Source organism: Falco punctatus (assembly GCF_963210335.1).
Source record: "Falco punctatus genome assembly, chromosome: 10".
NCBI classification, from domain to species: Eukaryota; Metazoa; Chordata; class Aves; order Falconiformes; family Falconidae; genus Falco; species Falco punctatus.
Window position 1 is genome coordinate 40170164 of NC_137590.1, and position 16623 is coordinate 40186786.

Consider the following 16623-nt stretch of genomic DNA (forward strand, 5'->3'; position numbering starts at 1 on the left):
CAGTGCTGAGAAGATGGCTGGCAAATTTGCCTCTGTTTCAAAGTCCTTCCACTTCATAGCAGAGTGTGGTTATGATGGTATAAAGGAAACACTAAATAATGGAGCTTTCCCACTGTCCTTTGTATTTAAGTCGTGCAGAGCGAGGACAGACCAAATTGTATTTTCGATTCAGCTTCTTTGTACGCTTTGCTGTTAAAAAGAACAAACCCAGATTTCCAGTGGTATAAATCATCACAACTCCCCAGTAGCGATTGGTGGCTTACCGTGGGTAATAGAGAGGAGACTTGGCAGAAAAGCTTGCCTACAATTTGAAAGTTTAAGCAAGTTGTAGAGTTCTGTATTGTGGATGTCTTCATGTTTGTAGTTTGTTTTGTGGGGTTTTTTTCTCCCCCCTCCCATTTCTTACTGCTCTTTCAGAGTAGGGCAGTAACTCCAACTGAAGAATAACAAAACAGTCGGGATTACTTCATCTTTTAAAACCAAGTCTGCATGCCTTTCATATAGGAAAAGATTGTTACATAGATAGGCGTGCTGCTGTCTGTCCAGATGCATCAGTTTGCGAACTGAAGCAAGGAGGATGTTGGAATCGAGAAGAAGGGATTTACTCCTTTGTGTCTGGTTGTTTACAGTCCATACCACAGTGCAAAGCTGCTGGAGAGGCTAACAACAACCGTCAATGAGTTATGATGTAGCTAAGAGCTTGATAAATGAAGGTATGGGGTCATCAGGAGGTAATTAAACCTTTCACTTGCGGCTCCTTCTGCTTTATCAGTGTCCATGCAAACAACCACAGCACATCACTGAACAGGAAGGAGCTGGGAAAAGCAGCAGTCTCCCACAATATGCCTCTCTTAGGAACAGGAGAACTGACAAACAGAAATTCCAAACTGTGGCAAGCGCACAAAGCTAGTCCATCTTACTGGGATCCATTTTATATTCTGCTTACCTGTAGTTAGGTGTCACATTCAAGTACCTTGAGTCTTTGTTCTTTCTAGCAAAATATTACGCTTAATAGGAAAATTAATCACCTTTGTATTTCTGCTGGATGACTAAATGACAGAAGATTTTTTTCAGCAGGATCTTGTATTCAGTTTCACCTTCTCTTCCTCAGCAACTGAACTTCAGCCAAGCTACCTGTACAGCTGGACGCCGTGCTGGATGCTGGAAGATGCAGGGGAGCACAGGAAGAGCTGGCACCAGCTGTGTCCAGGGCTGCTCCTTTGACTCTTTGAAAGAGAGCCTCAAATCAGTAAGGTCGCTCCGCTTCCAGGCTATGCTTGGCACAAATTCAAGCACTTTGCTGCCTGCCCAGAATGCCAGTTTTCCATCTCCCTTCTCCACATCTGCAGTCCTGACATGAAGCACCTTCCCTACAAGGTATGTGTAACACAGCTTCAGCTCAACTCATCTTTCCCACATTGAACCAGGATGTGGTCACTACATGTCTGTGGTGCTGTCTCACAGCCTTACCACCAGCTTTTGGGTCCTGGAAAGGCCTTCATCCTCCCTCCCTCAAAAGGATGGAAAAGCAAAAAATCCGGTATTTTGATGATGATGAAATACAACTTGCTGATACTGCATAAAGAATTTTGATACTTACTATATGAGTTACAGGCATTTGCACAAACCTCAGCCTCTCCTTGAAGCAATCCTGTCCATCTAGAAGCATCGAAAAACAGGTCTTCTCTGTGTTAGCTACGTTAGAAATTGAAACTGTAGCGTGCTTTGCCTTATTTAGAGCTGATTTGATTTTTTTTATTTATTTTTTCTTCACACCGGCTAACAAAAATGGATTAGTTCTGCTCAGTCCTAATGGTTTAAAAGCTGTTGCAAAGTTCCAGTGTTTCAGTCTGCAAGCTATCAAAAGTTTATTAAAAACCCAGAGTGCTCTTTGGAACTGAAGTCATATGAGCATTCTTCTCAGTCTTAGCTTTTAACAGCTTGTTCTTAGGAAACGTGAATTTTTGCCATTGTGATTTAGCATGCTTAATTTATTCAGCGTACAAACGTAAGTATCAGCTCAGTAAATAAACAGGTCTTTCTTACTGTCATTTTTTCCATCTCCTTTCATTTTACTGCTTTTAGTTTCTAATTGCAGTTAGTTTTTTGCAAAAAAGCACGTGATGGCAGGCTGCTTTGCTCATGTGTCCAAAAGTGTTTTGTGGTTGGGTGTGTTTTTTTCCAGTTGCTTTTTATTTTACTTTTTAAATACTTTTTGAAAGATAGAACTGCGTTTCCTTGTAGGGCTTGTTTAGAATTAATCTATGTTATCAGTTGTGCACATGTGTGAATTTCAGCAGAGAAAAAAGATCCAGCTTTTGCCTCGTGATCATACGGTTTTACTTTAATGTTGCAGAGTAAATTTTCTTTCTGCCTCCCTCTAAGCCTGTTAGATGAAATTTGGTTACATCAGGCTCAGACACTAAGTTGCCATCGGTTAATGTGATGAAAATGTCCTGCATGAAAATGGATTGCCTTTTGCATGCTGCAGCATAAAGAGTGTGAATGGTTTATCGTGCAGCAACCTCTGGATCAACACCCTTGTGTGTTGCTGGCAGAGGGTTGGGTTTTTTTCTTTTTCCTTATGATGAACATATTGTGTGAAGCTTCTCTTCAATAGTATTGACCAGCAGTTGCAGCATCATCTCTTGGGCATGCTGCCTCTTGCGGCGCAGTTCCCTAACAACCGAAAAAGAAAGAGGTGGTCCCCCTGCCCGACCCTGAGTGTACAAGACCGGAGCAACTATAGTCTTAGCCATTTCTAAATCCACCTCCCTTAAAGCTTGTTTCTTTATTTTTGCCCACAGATCGTGTGGATCAGGAGAGTATAAATCAGGTCCTTTTTCAGGGTCTGCCAGTCCTGGGTCAAAGGGATCTTCCTCTGACGGATACTCAACTGCATTGACACCCAGGGGTTTAGAGCACTGTGACTTAGAGGCTGGTAAAGAGCATGCGACTCCTCTTCCTCTCCTTCCTCTGCCTTTTCTTCTTGTGCTTTCATAGTTTCAAAAATAACTCTCCATGAAGAGAGCAGACGGTGGGACTCAGTATTGCCTTTTGTCGCAGAATCCCACAATTTCACCCCTGTGTTGTTCTGAAGTTCCCGTGCAAAAATTGTAGATGCAGTCACTGCGGGCATATCTACTTGCACCCACTTGAGCATTGCTTTAAGGTCATGCCCAGAAATACTTTTCTCATGTTTGTTAGGGAGACTTTTCATAAGCTCATAAACGTCTCTTTCTGGGGACGAAGCCTGATTCGCCATTACGCATTTCCCACAGCTCACCTCTCAACTCCGGAGGGATTTCAGGCCGGCCGGCTCCCACTTCAGCGGTTCATTCAGAGTTCTGTGGGATTCGCTGCAAGTCGCTCAGGCGATTCAAGAGCCCCTCCACGTTGGATCCTTCACTGGATCATGTCAGGGTCACCAATTTGTGGCGAATGAGGAGACGGGACACAGCTTGATGCAAGCAAGATGTCAGTTTATTAGTGATTTTCTTACAATTATATACGTTTCTACCTTCTACATATTACACACCAATTGGTTGACATTTAAGACACACCGTTTAAACAATAGGAAGTTTACCTTATCATAGCAACAATTTCTATTCCAAAGTTAGGGAGTTTCTTTCTAGGCGGCTTTCTTGATTAACAAAGTTACATATCGGCGCCATCCGTTCCCTTATCCGGCTACTTGTTTCTCTGTCCGTCTTGCTGCCTCCTCAGCTGTAGCGGCTCAGGGGTCTGCAGTTAGCTTGTTCCTTGGTTCCCAGGGCTTGTGCCCTACAAGTCTTATTCATCAAGCTAACAGTACTTGGACTCTTGTTCTTGAGGCCTTGTCCTACAGCCTCTGATGTTTATTTTGCTTCACAGCATTTAGTTTCCTAGTAAGGCCAAACACCCAGTCCCGTTAAAACCACTGATGTTTTCAATGGGGCTTTAAGACTGCTATCTGTTCGTTTGTAATTGCAGGGTTAGAATGTGAGCCAAGGAAAGGAGGATGTCAACTTATGAATTTGTTATGCCTGCCACAGTCTTATCACCAACGTCAATTCACAAGGTGGCTGTAATGTACAGGAATCACTGGTGTGCGTTTCACAACTAGAACATAGAGAGGATTGCTGTTTGTTGCTGAGCTTCCTGTTTTCAGAGGATGAGGTTTGGAGGTTTTGTTTCTGATGTCTGTTTTCTCATTCTACAGAACTACCTTCGTGTTGCATTCCAGGAAGTTAACAGTGCGTGTACAGGAAAGACCTTACTAGTAAGACCCTACATCACTACCGCAGATGTATGTCAGCTTTGTGCTGAAAAGTTTAGAGTGGAGAATCCAGAAGACTATAGCCTGTTTCTTTTTGTTGATGACACCCGGCAGCAACTGACAGAAGATACCTACCCTCAGAAGATTCAGACAGAGCTGCACAGCCGCCCGCAACCCAAGGTCTTTCGCTTTGTCTACAGGCGCATTAACAGTGATCCATATGGTGCCATTTTTCAAAACAATGATGAGTCAGCTTCTTAAAACCAGCAACTCCTTTAATTTCTGTTCCTTGTTAACTCTTGAAAACATCTTTGCTGGCTGCCTGCCTTAGGAGCTAAAAAAGGTCTTAAACCATAAATACCTAGTTAAACATGTGCATTGCATACAACACTCCGTGTAAACCGTGCGTATGGCCAGTTATACAGTGTTCCACCAGTGTGTTTGAGCCAGCAGCCCATGAGGCTGAATTTCTTGTACCACAGACTCTTTTGAAGCATATTATACCGTGGCCCTTTGCAGGTCTCTTGCTGTAGTGTGCAAAAATGTATTTTCTTGCACTCACTCTATAGCCAAATGTCTTAGCATACATATACTTGAATCAAAATGACAAGTGTTTCAGTAAACCAACTGGTATGAGCTTAGTTTCACCAGCATGAGTTTGACAAGACTGTCCAATGCAGCGCATCAGTTAACTCCTCATTACTTGGATGATTGCATCCTTTCCTAATTTTTTTAATTACAGAGATTCGCCGTGTTTTTACGTGTGTGTGTATATATATATATGTATTTGTTCCTTCCAGTTGTTTTTATTCCCCTTCTTTTGGGGGGTTTGAGAAGGTGGGCACAGAATGGGAGTCTTTGTAGGGACCCAGGAAATGAAGTGTTTAACAGTAAAGCTTAAAGCGTTTGCTGTACGGAAGGTTTCTCTGTACCCACCACATCAGTTGCTTATTTAGCAGTGCCCTGTGGAAGTCTGCATATTCATTAACGAGCTAACAGGAGCTTGGCTCTGTGTAGAAAGGAGAGGAACTATGAAGAACACACACCCATCCCTGCTTTTATTTTTTATTTTTCCCTAAACGTCCAGTGTTTCCAGGGCCTTTGCTTTCTCTTGCCACATTGGCAAAGCGTCCCAAGCTCTATTGCCCCATAGTCAAAAAAAGCCTTCAGTAATTGCTGGGATGGCGAGTGACTTTTGGGCTTCTAGCCCTCCATTCCTTCGGTTGTGAATTCCGCTCAGTTAAAGACTCAAGAGAATTGCTTAAAACTTGCATTTGGAAGTCACACCTCAAACAATGAATTTGTGGAGATCAATTTATTTATTTATACTATTGAAGAAAAAACTGTAATACTGTGTCAAAATGAAACTTAGTGGCTGCTGAATCACTGAGTAATAGCATAGAATCGCTGCTTAAGCCTTTACCACAATCATCGCAATGTTTGTTTGTAGACTGCTTGGTTTTTTGTAAAGTCGTGTGGCTGCGTGTGGTGCATTATTCCCAAGGTGCTCCTTACTGCTCTGATGCTCTGTACGTTCGCAGTACTGGGTAAAGCGGAAGGCTCTGTGGCTGGGGAAGAGTGGCACGGACATGTTGCTGCTCTCTCTGTCGCACCGGAATTTCAACAGCTGGGTTTGGCTGCTAAATTGATGGAACTACTGGGAGAAATTTCAGAAGTGTGAGTACCATGCTTATCTTTAATCTTCTAAAAGTAACCTCTCAACTGACATGGCTTAGGTATTTGACTTGCATGAAAGAGACCCAGAATTTTGCTTTAAGTAGTGTTCTGATTCGCTGAGGATTCCCTGTAATTAGAGAACAAGACTAAAACTGTCATGTGGCGGTGTAAGATCTCAGGGTTTCTATGAAAGCTAACTTGCCAGAATGAGTAGGGTGTAGCTGCAGGAGCGGGCTGGAAACTAGGACCATGCGTGGCAATCAGTTAGCTGAGGGGAATGTGCTCGAGCTTGTCTGGACAACGATTAACATGATGAGGCATGTTTACAGAGCACAGGGGGGTGGGAGACGGATGGCGCCAAGGATGGCACCAAGGAAAGGTAACACCTTGCTGTTAATTGATGGCAGCTAACCACCAATCAGGGATTGCCTAGTATGCAAGGCTTAGCTTCAAGAACCAATCTGTTTCAAACGCGCAGCTTCTGAAAGTGTATAGAAACTCGTGCTTCTGTACAATAAATTGACATTTGCTTGCATCAAGCTGCGGCCCGTCTCTTCATTCGCCGCATGTAGCCTGAATTCTAATAGAGATACTGTATAGAAAAAGGTCCTTGTCTTGACAGCAAGAGAGTTTCATGGAGGGTCAACACTTTCCCGTAGGGTCTCCAGCGTGCTTGTTCAGTGATCGTGAGATTTTTGCAGTTCCTGCAGGCAGCCTTGGAACCAATTCTGTATGGCAGACAGTACCTTAGCTTACTTTTTGTCATGCTTGGCTGCTTGTACTTGCTGAAGATTTAATTGAGCATCAAATGAACCCACAGGGAAATGTCCTGAACTCATGGTGGTAGGGCAACCCCATTGTAATCGGTAAAATGGGAAAATTGCACATTGAGGAATCTGCCTTGTGAGGAGAAGGGCTGCCTTGTGTTAGGTGACTGAACTTTGTGACCCGTTCCGCCACTGCCCCCTGCCACACACATTGAAGGAGGCAGTCCCTAAGCCAATGCAATTGAAAATGTGGATTTTTAGATGATTTTTTTTTTTAAATTAAAGATTTCTTATGTGTATGAGACCTGTGCGAGTGCTTAGCTTGCCCTGTTCTTTCTGTTCATAACTTTGAACCTACAGGCTGGTATAAAAGAATGGTTATATGACAAAAATAGAATAAAATCTGAACTTATACCAGATTTGTCCCTTGGGAAAGGAGTGCATCTGTTACTGCAGTGTGAAAGGTGTTTGATTAGCATATGACATCATCAGACCTGCTCTTGGTCAGATTACAAGTTATGGGTTATTTAGCAATACATTCACCTGCTGTTCCTTACTGTGGTTTTTCTTTGGTTTTATGTTTCCAAAGAAACGGTGGATTTTTCGTCGATCTCTTTGTGAGAGTATCAAATCGGGTTGCAGTAAATATGTATAAGCAGCTCGGCTGCCGTGTGTACCGGACAGTATCGGAGCGCTACTCTGCTAGCAGTGGAGAGCCAGATGAAGATGCTTACGGTAAGTGGTTGTTGTGCCTTAAGTTGAATGGAAAGGTTCTTGTGTTGAGGGTTCCTGGGCCTGTACAAGTTCAGATAGTCATTGATGAATGGGATTCTGTATTCTGCTTTAGATAGCTTTTCCTACTGAAGAGTACATCAGTTAGGAAACTTGATTGCAGGAAACAGAATGAAGCTGCGTCAGGGGAAGTTCAGGTTGGACATTAGGAAAATCTTATCCACTGAAAGGGCGTTCAGTCAGGGCACCAAACCTGTCAAGAGCTTAGGGAGCATCTGGATGATGTTTTTAGTCATATGGTTTAGTTTCAGGTAGTCCCGCAAGGAGCATGGAGTTGGACTTGATGAATCCTTATGGGTCACTTGCAACTCAAGATATTCTAGGAAATCTTCTTGAAAAATGATCTTAACATAATAGAGAAGTCACTTAACGTGGCTTTGTGCAATGACTGTCTTTCATAATAGCATTATTTTCTTTTGCCATAGGTACGAGGAAAGCTCTTTGCAGAGTTACAGAGAAGAAATCAATTATACCTCTGCCTCATCCTGTGAGACCAGAAGACATTGAGTAACCATAAACTGTGATTCTCAGACAACCTAGTAAGAGTGTCAGTTTCCTTCTCCCCAAAGCCCCCAAGAACTCTACAGATGAGAAATATTAGGCTCAATGTTTTTCCCTGTGAAATACCAAAAAGCAATATTGAGAAGCTTACCAACACTGCTTCTGTCGGTATTGGCTGCATATTCGTGCTCTTACCCTATTGTTCTTCCTTTCAAACCGTGACACTTTGGAGACTATTAAAATGGAATTGCTTCCTGTATGGTGGTGTCATGGTTTTCCTTCTCGGCCACAAAACAGTCCCCTCACTTTGTCACTCCCACGGAGCCCTGCTCCGAAACTGAAAACGTCTGGCCGCTGCTCCTACACAGAAGGTGCCAGGAAGTTCTGCTGCTGGCTCTCGCCTTCCCTTTGCAGCCATATAACTGCTGCGACAAAACCTGGGCTCTGTTCTTTCTGAGCCACAAAACCAGAAATTGGGTACATCAAAATATACTCTCCAGAACTCAGAGGTCTCTGTTTCTCTGTGCCTTTTACTTACCTCATTCCCTAATTTAATTCTTGGATCCATCTGTCCCTTCACAGTCTGTCTGGATGTCACAGCTGCTGTTACTTGGAGGCATTGACCAGGCACTTAGTTCCAACACAGGTTTCTGTCACTGTCTTCCCTGCAATTTCTTGGAGTGCAGAGGAGTGAAGGCAGAGGGTTGATGAGTATTGATAACATGCAGCTGTGACCTTGCCTCCAAGGCAGTGGGTTGAGGGACATGGATGATGAGCAGCTGTAGCTCGTTCCTGCTAAGTAGTTAAATAGCCCTGAGGATTGTGGGAGAGGGGGTTGGATGGAGGGGGTCCCATCCCATCCCATCCCATCCCATCCCATCCCATCCCATCCCATCCCATCCCATCCCATCCCATCCCATCCCATCCCATCCCATCCCATCCCATCCCATCCCATCCCATCCCATCCCATCCCATCCCATCCCATCCCATCCCATCCCATCCCATCCCATCCCTGGAGGAAGGAGAAACAGCACAGACAGTAGAATCTGACTGATGGTAAAAGCCTTGTTGCAGCCTGATAGCTTGCTTGTGCTGCAGCAGCGGGTGCCCTGTGTGAGGCTGCCTGAGTTGGGCTCCAGCTACAGCAACTGGTGCCCAACGTAGCTGAGACAAGCGGGAGAACCTGTGACCCATAACAGACACGGTGAGAGGCGAGCTGTTGCAACTAATCAATATGGGTGTGTTGTGATATTTGTTGTCTGTCTTAACTCAGATCGCAACTGAAGAGGATGTGTATTACTTGTGCTCATAACAATCTCCAGGCAGGGTTTTTTCTTTTATTACAGTCCTGGGCACGCAGGCTTTTGCTACTATTCTGGTTTTGCTGTTCTCCTTAAGTGCCCAGTGAGGTTTGCTCTAGTATCAGTCATGGCAGTTAATGTTCTCTCGTTCACCTGTTGTGTTTTTAGCACCAGCTTCTGTAGGCGCAAGGGGTCTATTTTAGATCTTTGAGTCACCGTGTCGTGCTGTTGTGGTTTTTCCATTGGCAAACTGCTGCTGTAATTCCCTAAGGGGCTTCCTAGGTCAGGAGGTAGCGGATGGGAGCAGGTTGCCACCCTGGGTCAGTGGTGAGTGCTGGCATGTATCATCTGACCTAGAGCTGATGTCTGTCACCGCTTTAGCTCTGGAATTACTCTGAGACCCAGGGAACTCTGGTTCCCTTAAGCTGCAACCTTGGAGCTTTTCCAAGCAGTGGATGAAATTCCTGTCACAAGCTCTAAGGCACCTTAAGGAGAAGGGGGCACAGTCTGAGTTTTCCTCCATGCAGGTGTCAGGGAGGTACAGTTCTGAGCTTAGTACTGGCCGCTACTGGGAGACGCTTTCAAGTGATCCGAGTGCAGCTCTGGCTACCCAAAGCTGGACAGGGGTGGCAAATGCTGATGTAGAGTTTTGGTGGTAAACTTGACCAGCCTGTCTTAATGAGCAGGCATGTTCTTTGTTTGCAAGCACCGTTTAGTCCTGCCTAGGCATCCCGAAAGTTTGAAGGGCCGTGGTCACATCTTCCCTTGGTCACACACAATGAACGGTTGCCTATGCAGAGCTGCTTTTTAAGGAGCATGCTGTGGTTATATTTTCTCTGTTTGGCTTTGCATTTGGGAAATAATGTAACAGTTACAGCTGAACTGAAGGAGCACGATACCTGACGTGGCAGAGAAGGAGGTGCATTTTACTAATTTTTTGGTGTGCATCAGTTTGACCCCAAAATGACATTGTGTCAAAGCTTGTGGCCAAGTTCCGGTGTAGATGTTGACTTGGGGTATGAATAGCTCCAGGTGTGCTTTAGGAGAGCTCTGTTGGTGTAGGTGTGCTGAGTAATTGCTCTGCTGTGTGTGCAGCTGTTCTGGTTTGGCTTCCAGGTGTGAGCATGCAAAAGAAAACTCGCCAGTGTGGTCAGCCTTGCTGTAAAATCAGAACGCTTTCTGCTGCTGCCTGGATATCCGAGAGCCTCCTGAACGTTTCAGGCAGGCAAGAGATGTGCTCCAGTACGTCTGAGAGTCCACAGCTCTGCAGTTCCCTAGAGGGGCACTCACTACAGGTAAGGCTGTAAGATCGCAGGGCTCTTTGCAAGTTACGCTGACGGAGTTTCTTTGGGTATATATTTGGATACATGTGCCAGCTGAAAAGGTATTGTTTGCTTTCCTGCTCAGTAAGCACAGGTCACTCGGGTGGTCATGGACACCTGTCATTTACTGAGGAAGTTTCCACTCGTTGGATGGAAAGGGAAACAGTTCAGAGGCACTGTTTAGGGTTTGGGGCTTTTTTGTTTGTTGTAACACCTGGAGGTTTAGCATTTTGTTCTGTGTTGTCTGTTAGAGAAAAAGTATTTTGAATTAGGAAATGTGAAGTGCTGAAGCAGCTAAGTGGCAGAACCACGCCTTGTCCCTAGTGTAGCCCTAATCCAAGGCTGGTTTAAAGCCCAGTCCAGTTAAGCAGTGGGAGAGCAGAGAAACAACAGATGATCAAGTTGTGTACACAGGTGTTCTCAAATTCAGGTGTTTTTGGAAAAAATTGTCTACTGGAATAGTAATTGCTTGTTCAAAGACTTAAGTGTACTCGAAGGAGTGTGTGAGTTAAAGCAGGCAGAAAGAAGATAAAGATCTGAGGAGCAGCCTGGAACTGAGGAGATGAATCACCTGGGACAGTCAGGTGATGGATTTGCAGAACTGACAGGACCAAAGGAAACTCCTAAAAACTTCAGACGTTGACCAACGGTTTGAGAAGCATATCTAAGCCGTGCTGTATCCCAACAGTTTGAGAAGCATATCTAAGCCGTGCTGTATCCCTTTGCTCCTGCCACTCGCTGGGGTGGCAGCCCGGCTCTGAGTTGTGACTAAAGCAAGCCCAGTGGTACCCGCATCTGTTTAAATTTCTCCTGGAACAACAGCAATCGCCGGGGCTTATCCGTAGGGCCCCACCATGCACCGCCCCCCCTGCACCTTGTGCCAGGGGTTCCCCATGCTGCTGCTGCTCCCTCCTGGTGGGCCGGGGGCACGGGCAGAAAGAGCCACCCAACTGTAAAGCTGTCAGATGCAAAGGATTTAGCCACTCGAACCACGCGGGTGCTTTTTAGTACGGAGGCAACGGGTAATAGCGGCTGGGCTGCGAGTGGGCGAAGGGCAGAGCGCAGGGCACCCCGCAGCCGCAGCGGGCACTCCCGGGCTCCGGTGGCGTAAACTGGGCTGAGACCCCGCCCAGTGCTCGCGCGGCCCCTGCTCAGCACGGGGCTGGTGGGGCGCTGCTGCCACCTGGCGGCCAGGAATTGGGTACTGCAGCCGCGCGCTTGGAGCGCTTGGTTAGGGTTAGGCGCCGGTTAGGGTTAGACGTCGGGGTCGGGTTTAGGGTCAGACGTTGGGCGTGGTCAGGGTTGGGGGTGGTCAATGGTGCTTTAAGGAACTCTCTCCTCATCAAACTATTTTCACAAAATGTCTTCTCCAAACCACCTTCCCTACAAGTGCCCTGTATAGCTGTGTGACCAGTCTCAGTAGATCAGTACTCTAACCCTAGAGGAATTAAATGTCGGGGAGAAGTGAAGGAAGTTTTATCTGGGAGACAAGGACTAACTCTAAACTAGCTGCTCCATTCTTCTAAATCATGAATAACTTCACATGCAGGGAACGTGTTTTCTGTTCTCTCTCTGACTTGGTATACTGGTTACACTGTAAACAGTCACCTGGCCCACAGCTCAGAGACCTTTGTACTCTGCTGCACATACTGCACAGCAAGAATCACCCTGCAACTGCCCTGGGAGGCTGGCTGTGCGCCAAGTGACCATTTTGCTTTGTGATGTGCTGTCAAAGGACATGGCACTGGAAAACCTATGAGATGGTAGGAGGACTGATGCGCCGCTCTTCCTTACTGGTTGAAGTTCAGCTGTCTTGGGGTTATGTAGATCAGAATCAACCTTGAGATCTGTACAAGAAGTTTAAAGGGCACAATCCGATTTCTCTTAAAACCAACAGCAAGTTTTTACTGACGTGACACTTCAGTGTTCTAGTCCTCCACAATAGAGCAAGAGATTGCCCTTCTCTGCAAAGGTTTTGGGAAACAAGAAGTTTAGCTACACTCAAGTGATGTCTCTATGATGTAAAAAACACATTTACAGAAATCACTAATGGAGTAAGGCTTTAAGTATCAAAGCTGCTGTTATAGTAACTGTTCTCTCTGACCATTGTAAGGCAAGAGCTGCCACCTTTGGAGTCCCAGTTGCTGGACAGCTTCCCTGTACTTATTACTATACTTCTTTGTGCATCCTGCAATTAAAAATGCATCCTTCTCTATTCCTCTGTCCTCAGAGGTTATTTATTGCTAATTCATAACTGTTGTGAAAGACTTGAGATACCAGAGATGTAATGCAGAAGAAAGCCTCCACCAGATTCTCTCTTTCCCTTAAAGCCTTTGTTTGTGCTACTCCACTCTGCACCACTGCTCAGAAAAACTCCGTGTATCAAAAGATGGTGAAACGACAGTCACGTATTAATCTAAAGCTTGGCTGTGTCCCAACACTTGTGTATATACTCTGTGCTACTCCACTTCCCTAACTTCCCGCCTGCCTTCCCTCCTACAATCACACTAACAAAAAGATACACTGAAAAACTGGTTATCCAAGAATCTGGGTATGGTTGGAATCTGTTGCTGGGTTAAAACAATTAAAAAATTGTGACCGTTGGAAAGATGATAACATTAGGCATGCCATCCCAACATCAAACAGTGCCACAGACAAATAAGCCATGGGTCTCTCCCTTAATTCACATGCATATACAAATGTGGACAAACAGCACTTTTTTTAGGATAGGCAGGTGAACCTTGTTAGCTACTCCTTTGGAAGTAGTGTTTCAGAAGAGTCTAGTGCAATCAAGGTGTGACTGCTTTTAATACATGCTAGAAAGATCAAATTAAACACTAGGTGGAACATGCCTTGACCAATTTAGGGGGTGCTAAAGTACACACCACCTGAGCTGGCTTACAGCTGTCAAACACATTAATTAGAGCTGACACATTCAAAAGTCTTTAAATCGTTCACTGGGCATCTCTGCAGACAGGTTTTGTATTGTTCTTATTCTCCTCTTCTAGAAACTGATGTAGTGTAGTCACTGCCCTACTAATGGTGGGATGAGCATGCGTCACCTCTTCACTAGTAAAACTGCACCCCAGGAGAGAGCTGTGCAAATGCCGCTAGGAATGTTTCTGAACAATTACTGTTACAGCAATGTGAAACTGTGTACAGATAGGCCCTAGTCAGAGCTGTGTCTATACTGCAGTTTCAGATATGACTGCAAGTGCCCGTCTGCCATAGTTCAATGTTCCTAAATTAACACTGGTACTCTGAGAAGACATCACATAGGAGCTCCATCAACACGGACCTACGTTTGTGTAGGGAATTCTCACTGAAGTTTGTGCTGCTGTGCTTTCTCTGTGATTGTTTCATGGACTACCTAGATCAACGCCGGTACAGGCAGGCAACTGTAACTTCAGCGTCACTGTGACCAGAACTCTTACATGGTCTCTTCTACCATGTACATCGTAATTGGACACAACATACTCAAAGGCATACCTACAAACAGTCACAGGCACAAGCAGAGCCTCCAGTGAACTCAAGGAGACAAATGCACATGAACAACTTTGCACTCACTCCTCGCTCACACCTCCTCCATGACTATGAATAAATGCTGGGTCAGGACCACATGAAGGCTTATCTTGTCTGAATTTGTTTTTCTTTTCTTTTAAATCTTACATTCCTAAAAAAGAGACTCAATGAAGTAAACTTGTTGCTGTGACTACACTGCAACAGAGTGCTTAAATCAAACAAAAACTTAGATGAGATTAAGAAAAGAATAACAAAAACTAAATAAAGGGAATTTCAAAAAAAATATGTAAGCAGGCATTTACATGTTTGAATCTTCTCATGGGGATTTGAGTTCCTTGGAAGATGAGCAACTTTTCTGCTCCTTCCTTTGCATTGCTTCATAGCAAATGCAGCATGCTTGTGGACAAGAGAAGCTGCCTGCTGCAACTAGTTAGCACCAACTTTTATTTGTTTGTCAGACTTCCAAACCTGAACTTTTCTACATGTGAAGTCAGGCATTCTCATTTCTATTTCTGCCTATTTTGCATCACTGTGTGACGGCAGCAATTCACCTAGTGACTCCAAACTCAGGTTCTTCACTCATGAAACAGAGAGAAAACATCTCTGTAAAGCAGAGCGGGGAAGTACTGCTCTTCAGGTGCTCACACTCTTCATTCATTTCCATCTCATACTATAGATTTCTATAGCTCTGTTTCTCTCAAGTTCAATAGCTCAGTCACTGAGCAAAACCAAGTAATTATGAGCCACAATGCACCACAAGCAGCAAATGCAGAAATGTCAGAGCATGCAGTTTGCGCATAATTTTCATGCCTGATGCCTAAAATTGTTCATCTAAACTCTTTGGAAAATACTTAGAAATAACTATTTTGTTCACAGCAGGAGAAAAAGATTTTGTTTGTCATACATCTTCCTTTTCTTAGCCAAAACTAATCTGCATCCAGACACGGCACAAAGCATTTTCACTCACTCTTCACACTCAACAGGCACACATGCAAATAAATACGTTGTCAGCACACACTTAGAAAACTACTCTGTACATAGTCAAAAACTTTAAAGTTTTGCACCAAAAGAAAAGGATAAAAAGGCATTTTGAACATTGTGCTGTTTGCAAAAACTATTCCTTTCGTCTGTTGTCTGTAGCACAGAGTTAGCCATAGCTGCGGATAAAATGAGGGGAACAGTTACAGTCCTGTAGCACTTGACACACGCAGTAGTAGTGACAGCCTGGCACCAAGGGCCATCCCGTGTTAGACACAGACACACAGAGATGCACGGGCATGTGCACTCAGAGAATAGATTCTGGGTAAACAAGAAGGCTAATTTTTCTTTTTTTTTGTGCCCTGAAAAAGAGAGGAAGAGCTAAAATATCAAACCTGAGGTTCTGTGCATATCAATTGGTAAGAGACATGCTACTGAAACATTAGTTTGGCTTTATGGAAGCAGTCATCAGAAATTCAGTCGCTAACATTTCAGCCGTATGGTAACGTGCATCTCATCCTCAGCAGATGAACAGATGTGCCAACAGCTGAAGGGGCAAAAAGCTGGGTTCCAACACACATTTCATTTTTCACTACCTGGAAAAGACTTAGGAGGAAGTTGGGGCCAATTATGGAAAATGAGTAGGGCAGGAAAGAGATCTTCTTAAGTTCCTGTCTTCCCTTTTAAGTACATCAAGCATGCAGAAATTTCTCACACATGCTTTGCACCCAGAAGCAATGCTGGCATTAGCCATAAACCACTGCATATAGGTTAAGGCTGCACTGACCCTCAAATAAAAAAGCCTAATCCATTGTAAATATGCAGAAGACACTCAGTTCTGTTACCACCCACTGCTTGTTACTTTCATTCAGTTTTTAAGGAGTCTGCCTCTGAGGTATGGTCTCTAATTACAATTACAGCAAAACACTGATTAGGATGCACATGGCAACATCATAGGAAACAAATATAAAATTGTCTTGACAAAGTAACTGAATGCATTTATTGGGATGGTATTGCTTTTAAATAGCCTTAATTTCCAAAGAATTATTACTTGCTAAAAAAAAGAAAATCTTTATGGATCTTTAAGTTTTTGAGTGCAAGATTCTCCCTCTCTCTCCTGCTAATACCTGAGAGAGTAGACCTAGCATAACTCATCAGGGAATTTGCTGTATTTGACTGCAGGAATGCTCATTGTTCCAATATATTTGGGGGTTTTGTTGTTTACTACAAAGATTGTATTGGTTCTCAGTGAATGAATATGGAAATCAAGTCCCAGTCTGGATTAACCTTCAGACTACCACAAATACATTGTGCTTCTTGGAAGTAATCTGTGTGTTTGTACACACGTGCACATAAACACACACACACAGAGAGGCTATATACATCTGCAATTTTATACCTCATTCTGGTCAGATTTGTAGTTTGCTTCATGAAATACAGTAATGCAAACCAGGCCACTCATTTCTCTCTGTAACATGAATGTGACCCTATTAGCGTCAACCTTG

At 44.2% G+C, this 16623-nt stretch overlaps 1 long non-coding RNA gene across 1 annotated transcript; it reads left to right on the top strand.

The window, feature by feature from the left end:
- The first annotated feature begins 373 nt into the window (after positions 1–373).
- Positions 374–5838, top strand: LOC308070788. Its single transcript, XR_013930856.1, has 3 exons — positions 374–1377; positions 3973–4261; positions 5800–5838. It is a non-coding gene; the product is annotated as an uncharacterized lncRNA (long non-coding RNA).
- The last annotated feature ends 10785 nt before the right edge of the window (positions 5839–16623 follow it).